Source organism: Eublepharis macularius, chromosome 10 (assembly GCF_028583425.1).
Source record: "Eublepharis macularius isolate TG4126 chromosome 10, MPM_Emac_v1.0, whole genome shotgun sequence".
NCBI lineage: Eukaryota > Metazoa > Chordata > Lepidosauria > Squamata > Eublepharidae > Eublepharis > Eublepharis macularius.
In genome coordinates this window covers 88,289,371-88,300,018 of record NC_072799.1, presented here as the reverse complement: position 1 = coordinate 88,300,018, position 10,648 = coordinate 88,289,371, and positions in this window count along the sequence as shown.

Below are 10,648 nucleotides of genomic sequence, written 5' to 3'. Positions count from 1 at the left end.
GAAAAAAATTGCACTTGTGAGCAGTGCAGACATTCCCCTTCTCACCAGTGGAGTTACACTACACAGTCTCTCCCCTTGGGATGCAATTGGTTGGTTTTCATTAAAGAAAAGAGTCACAGAGGCTGCTTCCTGCTACTGTAGGCCCAGTGCTTGCCAGTCTGCCTAAGCAGCTGCTGCATGGGAAGAACTGAACTGAAACACACAGACTTTTTGGTGGGAGGGTAGTCATTTCAGCTTTGTTTCCTGAAACTGTTTCACCATTCCAGAAGCCACTTTAATGAACTGAACCAGGAATTTCCAGGTGTATTTCTGACTTATGAGTAATCTTGTAGTACAGAAATTCTAAAACATTGTGCATTACAGCCTTCTTCTGGAGGTTCTTTTAAGAACTTACAAATTATTTTTAAATTTCTACCTGTTGTTTATCCTACACTAGTTGATTCTGTTCACAAGTGCAGCTGTATTGAACTCTTGAGTGTCACAAGATAGACAAAATGATGTTGGGGCATTGGTATTCACAGTTAATTCAACTGATGGATGAACATTTCAGGAACATGAGAAAACACAGGCAATTACCTAGTAAGAGGCATGCTTCCTCTTCTGCTATGCTCAGTACACCTGTATTGAAATACAGGAGGAGCTGATTTCTAAAAGAGCAATCAACAAAGCAAATGAAAAGACCTTGAGAACTTTCCTCTATTATTTTCATTGTAATCATCTGAAAATAAGTGGATTGTAGCTTATTGGCAGGATGCCTGTTTTTCACTCAAGAGGGCTCAAGTTCAATCCTTAGTGTGTCCAGTTAAAATGTTGATAAAGGTGTTCCTTTACCTCTGTGCAGAGCTGCTGCAAATTGAAGTAGGGAAGAGTAAAAGGACCAATGATGAGTCTTAACATACTGTAGCTTCTTATGTTCACCCACTTCTACACATTCCTTCATGCCTATGAACACAATTCTTTGCCTGTCAACTCACCATGATAAATTACATCATAATATCTTTCTCATTAATTACTAAGACAAAATTTGATCTAGAATAAAGTGACAAAAGATGACTTGCTTCAAAACTGTCAAAACATTCACATCTATTATTTGTCAGAGGAGTCCCTATTGTCCATTAACACTGTGCAATCCAAAAAAATTTGTACCCCCTTTAAGTCTAAGACATTTATATCCCTTATTTAAGATCATAATTTAGAGGCAACAGACAAAATTCTTCCAGGCATATGCAAATCACACACACACCCCGTCGCCAATTATGTTAAGGAAAAGTCATTTTCTCTTTGATTTAATAGGTTGTACTTCTGTGGGACATAGGCTGCAACCCTAGGGATGCTTTCCTGAGAGTAATGCCCACTGAACAATATGAAACTTACTTCAGAGTATACCTGCTTAGGCTTGCTCCCTGAATGCTTACTTTCTAAAAGTATGGTGTTATTGCTCAGCATGATGTGGCTAGAGTGCTGGACTAAATTCTGGGAGACCCAAGTTCGAATTCCTGATCTGCCATGGAAGCTCATGGGGTAACATTGAGCCAGTCACTCTTTCTCAGCCTAACTTGCTTCACAGGGTTGTAGTTGTGAGGATGAACTAGAAGAAGAGAGAATGATGAGATAAGATGCTTTGGGTCTCCTTTAGGGAGAATAGTGGGATATAAATATCTAAATTAAGTAAATTAGTACCCTGGACAGAAGAATCTGGACGAGTCTTATCACGGATGTCGTACTTTTCTATGTACAGTGAGGGGTGTGTGTGTGTGTTTTAAATAGAAATAGCATTTTAAAAATATGCCTTCCTCCACCTGAAGCAGTTCAGTCTGTAAATCTGTCTACCGTGTTATAGATAATCTTGGCTGGATCCATACATGCAACTACGGCCTGACCTATTCACAAAATAAAAGCTAGAATGAAGAGAAGGTCATTCTGGACTGCACCTCATTGATCAGCACACAATTTTAGAATGTCCTCCAGTGTGAAAATACCAGTATGACATGAAAGTAAACCATTAGCACCACAACAAAAAAATGCTTTTTTCTCTCTGCTTTGCTGCTTAGCTATGTATAACAGGGAGCTTTTTACACAGGAAAAGTTTTTCTTAAAACATGTTTCTGTGCCCAGACTCTAAAGTGGTATAATTGTTTTACTGCTTCAGAACTGTACCACTTGATTCTAGAGAAAGGTTCCCCAACCTGATGCCTGTAACTACTTCCCCTGGCTGCCCCCAAGTTTTTGGAGAGTGGGAGAGGGCATTGTTATTGCCCTTATTCAAAAGAAAGAGTTTTTCCATGTCTGCAATAGCAGCCATTTGGGGCTTAGCTCCACCTTCTGTAGCAGCCATTTAGGATAGTGCTCAGCCAGCACCTCAACATGCAGACTCAAAAAGGTAGGGGACTACTGTTCTACAACATGTCTAGATTAAATTGGAGTGAGGGACCACAATGAAGTGTACTACTTCAGACTGCAGGTGAAGTTTCACTTTTTGAATGTTTCCCTACATTTAAAAAAAAACTTGCAAGAAGAAAAACAGAGCAGCAGGGAGAGAGCTACGCTAAATCCTTCTAATATAGTAGTTTTCTTCTTGGTTGTTGTGGATTTTCCGGGCTGTATCACCATGGTCTTGGCATTGTAGTTCCTGACGTTTTGCTAGCAGCTGTGACTGGCATCTTCAAAGGTGTAGCACTGAAAGACAGAGATCTCTCAGTGTCAAACTGTGGAGAAGATGTTAGCAGGTAATTTATATCTACTCAGGAAGGTGGGTTTGGGTTGCGTCATCCTATAAGAGTTTCCCAGGGTGTGGAATGCTAATGCTTCACTGTATCCTGAGGAGGTTCTTTTGCATATGGATTGGTGCTTGATATGCTAATCTTATCTGCAGGGCTATTGTAAGACGTATTTTGTTAGCCTGGTGTTTTTCAGGACTGGAAACCATGGTCTATTCATTCTAAAAGTCTCTTCTTTCCTGTTGAAGTTGTGCTTATGCTTATGAATTTCAATGGCTTCCCTGTGCAATCTGACAAAGTAGTTGGAAGTGTTGTCCAGTATTTTGGTGTCCTGGAATAAGATACTGTGTCCTGTTTGAGTTAGGCTATGTTCAGCCACTGCTGGTTTTTCAGGCTGAAATGGATGGTTTTTATGCTGTGTTTTTAATGGCGTGTGTGTGTTTTTAACAGCTTGTATTTTATACTGTGCTTTTTAGTTGTAAGCTGCCTTGAACAGGACTCTGAAGAGGTGGCATAGAAATATTCTAAATAAATATGTGGAGCTGGCTAAATTGATCAGGCCTTTTTGCACTAGTTGGCAGTGGGTGGGAGGGAGTCCTTACTGATTCTAGGGCCCTGGGGCAAGATGGGGCTCCCGAATCACTGCCGCTGCCACCACCACCCTGCCAGGGCCAAGATCTTGTCCCAAATGAAGCTAGGTGAAAACAGCCATTGCCATGAACATAGCTGGAACTCTGACCATAGCAATGCTCCTCCACCCCAGAAGGGCTGTGGGCAGTGGGGTCTCCAGCATGCGGCCGAGGGCAGCTGCCCAGCTGTCCATTGGCTAAGACTGCTTCTGGCCAGCAGTGTGGAAAATGCTGCAGTGCTGCTCCTTCCACACTGCAAGAGTAGTGGTAAGAATCTTGGGCAATGAGGGACATCGGTGTTGCAGCTCTTTCCCATGCTTGCACCACCCCTCCTAAAACTGAAATGATGTGGCTGAAAGAAGGAACCGCAGCATGAACTCCATATACATGTGGGGTCCCACATATGGGAACTGCAGGCAAGATGTATCCAGACAGGCGTGTGGTTTCCTGAACACAGAACCTGTATTCCATGTCTTGACATGGAATACACAAAGTCCAGAGGTATACGCTTCCCACATGCTAAATTGCAGCATCATTAGTCCTTCCAAGGACTACATGGTTAATTATAACTGGTAGGATAAATAATTTATTTGGTCTATCAAGCAAACCCTTCCTTTTATCGAACTAGAGGTACAGTTTCAAAGTGTGATTTTACATTGAACGTTGTAGACATTACAATAGGGTAAAGAGCAAATGTCTTCGAAGAAACATCCTAATTAAATTGGCCATGGATACCAGGGCTACATTAATTACGCCATCAGTCCTTTGGAATGACAGAATTTGTGTTTAAGGCAATTTAATATTCTGGGTACCAATCGTAGTTGGGGATGTTATTAGCCCCCTTTCAGCCATTTTCTTTTCTGTGCATAACAGCTGACTTTATTTTTGCCTGTTAAAATAATGATTCACCCCAACTGTGAGCAGATTGCCTGGATATTTTTTTAAATGCTGTCAGTAGCCTTCCATCACTTTGTGAGTCCATAATCATTTAAATAAAAGCTGAATTGATGCAATTAGTTCCATAAGCTTGAAGTATCAACAACTAGCTTCCATGTTACACTGATTGTCATCGAGGTTTCATCAAACGTGATGAAATATTGGACATTCAGATCTTGGCTTATAAAATAAATTAATGAAAAAAATGACCCACACAAGTTTTATCTAAGCCATAAGCTGGTATCCTCCTCCTGCTATCTATAACAATGAGAAGAAGAATACCTTGCCTATTGTAATTAAATGAATATATTAACTTTATTTTATTTTATTGATGTCGTCTTTTTAGGTCTGTTAAGAAAATACTAAGTTCATCCTGGTTCTTCTGTGCGGTTCCACATCGGGACTGAGCACATGCAGGCCAGCTGTGGAGAGATTTCTCTTCACTTTAAGGTCTATAAGGGGATGCTCAACCTCTGCTGCTCAAGAGCAGAGACTTTCCCACCAAAACAGGGTTGATGAGGCTGAGCCCCCACCCCCCACTTCCCTCAGTTCTTCTTTTGCCACCTCTATCACCATCCTAACATCTTCGAAGTCGTTGTTCAAGAAATGTTCTCAGTGTTCAACAAAAATCACTCAGACTAATGAACATGGCCTTTGTCTTATTTGTCTAGGTGAGGGTCACAATGTGTCAACATGTCGACACTGTCAAAAATTTACTCCTACGGTGAGGAGTGACAGAGCTTCTCGTTTAAAAGCAGCACTATGGGAGAAATTGCTGCAGGGCCCACAGCTACCGGCAGGGCAAAAATCTGCCATGAAATGGCCCTCATCGGTTCCTGATCAACCCGTATCAGTTCCATCTGGGTATTCATCAGATCCGATGAAACATCGATCCTCGGTTCCACGGCCATCTCCTTCAGATTTGTGTTCCAGCACCAGTGATCCTTTGCCTGGCCAGACTTCAGAACATAAGAAGCATTGTTCTCTGGATGATGATCAGCTGAAAAATCTCTTCATGGCTGGCCTACGCATGCGCACTCCCAGTGTATGCCTGCACAGAAGATACTCGACGATCAACAGTTACAGGTAGGTACAACCCCATTTTATATTGCTCTGGAACTTAAGCAAATAGTATCTAAACTTTATTCTGTCATGGTTTGAACCAAGGTGCCTACTTTACACTAAGCTTTGGACAGGGCTGATTCGGAGGTTTTTGTTACGCACGAACACATGGAGTTGCCTCACACTGAATCAGACCCTTGGCCTATTAAGGTCAGTGTAGTCTACTCAGATTGGCAGCAGCTCTCCAGGGGCTCAGGCCGAGGACCTCCACATCACCTGTTTCCTGATCCTTTTTTTGAGTGGAGATGCTGGAGATTGAATCTGTGAACTTCCGCTTGCAAAGCAGACGCTCTGTCCTTCTGAGCCACGGTCCTTCCCCTGAGGAGTGGAATGCAGGGGCAAGCATCAGTGTTTTGCAGCAACTTTAAAAAATGTTACTACTTGGTAAGATCTTTAATAACGTATTTTTAGTGTTCAACGCAAAGCAAAACTTTAGTATCTTTTGAATTTCTTCATGTATTTCTATCCAATATTTCCTTGCTTTCTTGCATATCCACTACATGTGATAGAACGTTACATCCATACTCTGACATTTCAAAAATCCCTCTTTTTCATAGAACAAGAGCTACAACTGCACTTGGGACGATCCTAAGTGATGCTTTCCAGCTAAATGCATCTTCTAAACATGGGTAGGTGCCAAGGCTGGCCTGAGGCTTCTGACTCTGGGGGGGCTCTTTTTAGGCCTCTTGTGTTAAACAGACACAATGCATGCAGGGAACAAACAATGCTCGCTGCAATATTAACAAGTCCAGACTTATGCACTGCTTCAGCAGTCATCTTCAGGCTGGCTGAACTAGACTACTTGAGATGCCAATGGCAGCCTATGCACATAATAAAACAAAGTCCAGTGGCACCTGAAAGACTAACAACATTTATGTCAATGTGAGCTTTCATGAGTCGGAGCTCATTTCTTCAGATATGTGTCTATGTGCATGCCATGGTTTTGCAGAAAAAATACACAAACTATGTGGTGTGTAGTGCTGGGTGCAGAGTCCAGCTTCAGGAAAGCAAGCTTTCATTTTTAAGAAAGGGAGTTTCTGCCCCTTGTGGTTGCAAAAAAGAAAGGGGGGGGGGAAGTCTGGAATGGTTGTGACTAAGGCATGTTGAAAGCACAGAAAGCAGAACTGGCAGTGAATAAGATTTGGGTGTCCCCATCACTTCCACAGCAGAGCAAGTATAAATTATGCAAAATAAGAGGCATAATGTGCAAATTTAGATTATTTTCCCCATCATGGATGATGCACATCCAATTGATGCACAGTAGCACATCCCAGTCTTTCCAATGACACCTAATTTCCCCTCCATGGGACAAAAGCAAGTTCTGCTTGAGTAGCTAAGATCATATGAAAACATCACCATAAGCATCTAGGAGAGCTGCCACCCAATCAGCAACTCAGACTATCAGCCTAGGTCAGTACCAGTTGTGCTCACACAGCCACCAGTTTGTGTCCCACTCAAGGTTGTGATTAGGCAATCCATCATTCACCAAACTGTTTGGATGCATGGGGATAAGTTCTGTGAAGCTTCCTGTACAGGGCTTTTTTTTTTCTGGGGAAAAAGGTGGTGGAACCCTTGGAGTGGGTTGCCCTTGGAGAAAATGGTCACATGGCTGGTGGCCCCGCCCCCTGATCTCCAGACAGAGGGGAGTTGAGATGGCCCTCTGCGCCGCTCAGCGGCGCAGAGGGCCATCTCAACTCCCCTCTGTCTGGAGATCAGGGGGCGGGGCCACCAGCCATGTGACCATTTTCAAAAGGTTCTGGAACGCCATACCCCCGCTTTTCAGCTGAAAAAAAAGCCCTGTTCCTGTATATTTAGACTGCCTCTCTTCACAATTGGATGGGTTTCTGTCAACTCGCCCCATCCATCTACAGCTGCCACAACCTCCTGTTGTTAAAAGACACTTAAAAGGGGTGGAGGGAGTGACCTTTTTAGGTTGGCTCTCTGTCTTTGGTAGCTGCCTCTGAACCAGATTAGTCATGCAATCAGTTCCAATTATACCACTAATAAATGCCACTGGCTGTGCAGGAGCAAAAAGTGGGCAATGCTTTGGGATGGACAAACAGCAATGATTCTTAATGAATAAATGAGTGAAGTGTGGAATTCACTGCCCGTGGATGTAGTGATTGACCTTAGGTGACTGGAGAGAGTCTGGTAAAAGAGGTCCAGCAATGACTACAAGTAATCTTCATTTAGAGAAACAGCAGACCTCCGATAACCAGCACTGGGCGGCAGCATCACAGGGGGGACGCAGCCTCCGTTCCCTGCAACTTGGCCCTTCAGGGCAACAAGTTGGCCACTGTTTATTGGAACCCTTTGCTGTCTGAACTATTTCTCCCCCCCCCCACTTTTGCAGCCTACCTTGAGTCTCAGAAAGGTGGGCTGTAAATGAACCACCCTGTGCTTGACCTGTGGATAACTTTAATGACTCGGCCATAAGCTTGGAGAGTGGAACTCTCCAGTAACCCAGAAGATGTTTATTTGTCATTTATCACCAAGGCAGAGCCTGGTTGTATAGCACAGGCTGCTACTGCAAAGCTGCTCAAGACAGATTTTGACTCCCCAACAAAGCCCTGAAGGACAGTTCATGTGTAACCAAGGATTGTCTTATCAAGGTAAACTCACCTGGAATTCATGTGTAATAAGAGAGCCAGTTTGGTGCAGTGGTTAAGAGCAGTAGGACCCTAGTCTGGAGAGCCGTGTTTGATTCCCCACCCCTCCGCTTGAAGCCAGCTGGGTGACCTTGGGTCAGTCACAGCTCTCTCAGAACTCTCTCAGCCCCACCCACCTCACAGGGTGATTGGTTGCAGGGATAATAATGACATTCTTTGTAAACTGCTCTGAGTGGATGTTAAGTTGTCCTGAAGGGCGGTATATAAATCAAATGCTATTAATGTTATTATTAACCAAGGATGTCTGATCAAGGTAAACTCACCCGTTGATTTATGCTCATGTTGAACTCTTCAGCTTGCCTCATTAGTGCCAGTAACGATTAGTGCCATTAATGCCAGTAACGAGGGACCGGCCCTCTTGAAAAAGACGTTCCTTCGCTCATCATCACTTCTGTGATCAAGAAACAAGGAAGGCCAACATGCTTAGCCAGTACCCAGAAGCAAAAGGTGCCCCGGGCTTCTGCGCAGCCCGCAGGACTTGTTGGGTTCAGCAGAAGAGGAGCAGGAAAGTCTACCCTGAAGTTCAAAATTTTGGAAAGTGGTGATCTAAGTGTGTGTATGTAACGTCGCCTCCGCGAGACACAACAAAATGTTGTTGAATGTGGCGTCTCTCGCGGGAAGCCTTCATTCCCCGCCTGCCTCCAGCCTCGCCTCTGCCTAACAACCGGGATCTTGACAAAGAGCGGAGGGCCGGTTTGGAGCTCCGCGGGCCTTTTGACGGGCCACAAAGCGCGATCCGCCCCGACATCGCCTCTCCGGACAGCCCGGCCGCGCTCGGCGCCTTTCTGCCGGCGAGGCTGCCGCAGCTCTCAGACTCGCCTGAGCCCGCTGCGGGCGGCTCGCTGCAGCCCCGCTGCTGCCTTCTAAGTTTCCAGCACTGAACCGGGCGGGCGGGAGGGGGCAGCGGGGAAACCCCGGGCCAAAGGGAAAAGGGGGGGGGGGCAGAGATGGTTTTTCTCCCCCCCCCCTTTGCTCCCTGGCAGCCTGCAAAGCAGCCCACTCGTTCCTCGCCCTCGGCCCCGCAGCTTCCCGGCCCTGAAAATGTTGCTTCTCTATGAAGCCAAAATTTATGATTATTCAAATGTTTGAGGAGGGGGGAGGCTGCGAAGTCTTTGAAAAGAGAGGAAGAAAGCGAGAAAATTAATATTGCAGCTGTTCTTCTGATTAATGAGAGATAATTGCTCTTGAAAAGTCACCCCTGTGGCATTTGTGTTGTCTCCTGGATCTTTGTTCTTTCCCCCCACTATTATGGAGGACTTTTCTTGAAGACGAAGCGGTTCTTTTCAATTTTTGGTATTCAGCAAGTGTTGCCTGGTTACGGAGACTGGGGGGACCGGGGGGCTCGAGTGGGTAAGATGTGCCACAGGCAGCAATATCACAATGCCACGCTCGGGAGAGAAAGGATGGCTACAAGTTAACGGCGCGCTTTCAATAAGACATTCAGGGGCTCGTTCACGCTTTTCGAATGGCCTCATTAAGGGGAGCGGGGCAAGGCCCGGCTGCCGTTTGCCTCCCCCGGCTTACACACACACACACACACACACACCAAAAGCGTTGGGAGCCTTTCGAGAGGGACCGAAGGCGCGTCCCGCTTGCGCCCTGTCGCCTCCCACCTTTGGGCTTTTCGGGGCAACCCAGGAGGAGAGGGAGAGAGCGCCGAGCGACCTGGGCCTCTGGCCGGAGAGAGCAGCCCTGGCCACGCTTAAGGATCCGGGCCGGATTCCGTCAAAAGCCCGGGCCGAAGTCCATCAGGTGCAGCTAGGAATTACTTCCTCGGCCACTGCTCTGAGCAAGGGGGCGCGGGCTCCACGTCGATCCACGCCCAGATTTCTAGCGCAGGGGCCGCGACAGGTCTTTTCAGAGTCGATCCTCCCGCAAAACACACACTCAGTGATTCGAAGAGCCCTCAGCATACTTCCGAAGGAGTAGCAGCAGGAGGCCCTGCGCCTTTACCGGGGAGTAAGGCGCGGAATACTCGTCTCGGAGTACGGGCGCTCAGGACTTCCCAAACCGCGCAAAATCGCAGGCGCCTTTACCTTAGAGTAAGCTCTTGCCCATCACGTTCGAGGCCCACCTCAGCTCTGAAAGGCTACCCCCTCTGCCTAACCTACCTCGCGGGCTGCCCTGAGGATAGCATGAGGCGAGGCTCTTGGGCTCCTCGAGGGACTAAAATAATTCTCCTAAATGGACGCCCCGCTCTGATTAGCGGAGCTTACTCTCGGGTAAGGGTGCCTTTCTGGGCACGCTTGGCCATTCAGTACAGTGGGGCTTGTTTCGGAGTAAACACGCGTAGGATCCGGGGGGGAGCACACTTACTCCTTAGCACTTACTACAGAGGTAACTGGAATAGATTCACGGGTAGCGCTGTGACGGTTACAACCGATTGCTCCTAAGTAGTCCCATTGACTTCAGAGAGGGTCTTCCAGCGCAAACCGAGGCTCCTCTTTAACCCTGCGCAGACCGTTGGCTCCACAGCCGTGGCGCAGCGCTAGGAAAGGTGTGATATAAATGGCATATCTTCCAAGATTGCTGAAATATCTGAAGTTATAAATTAAAGCAATGAAGTCAATTTTTT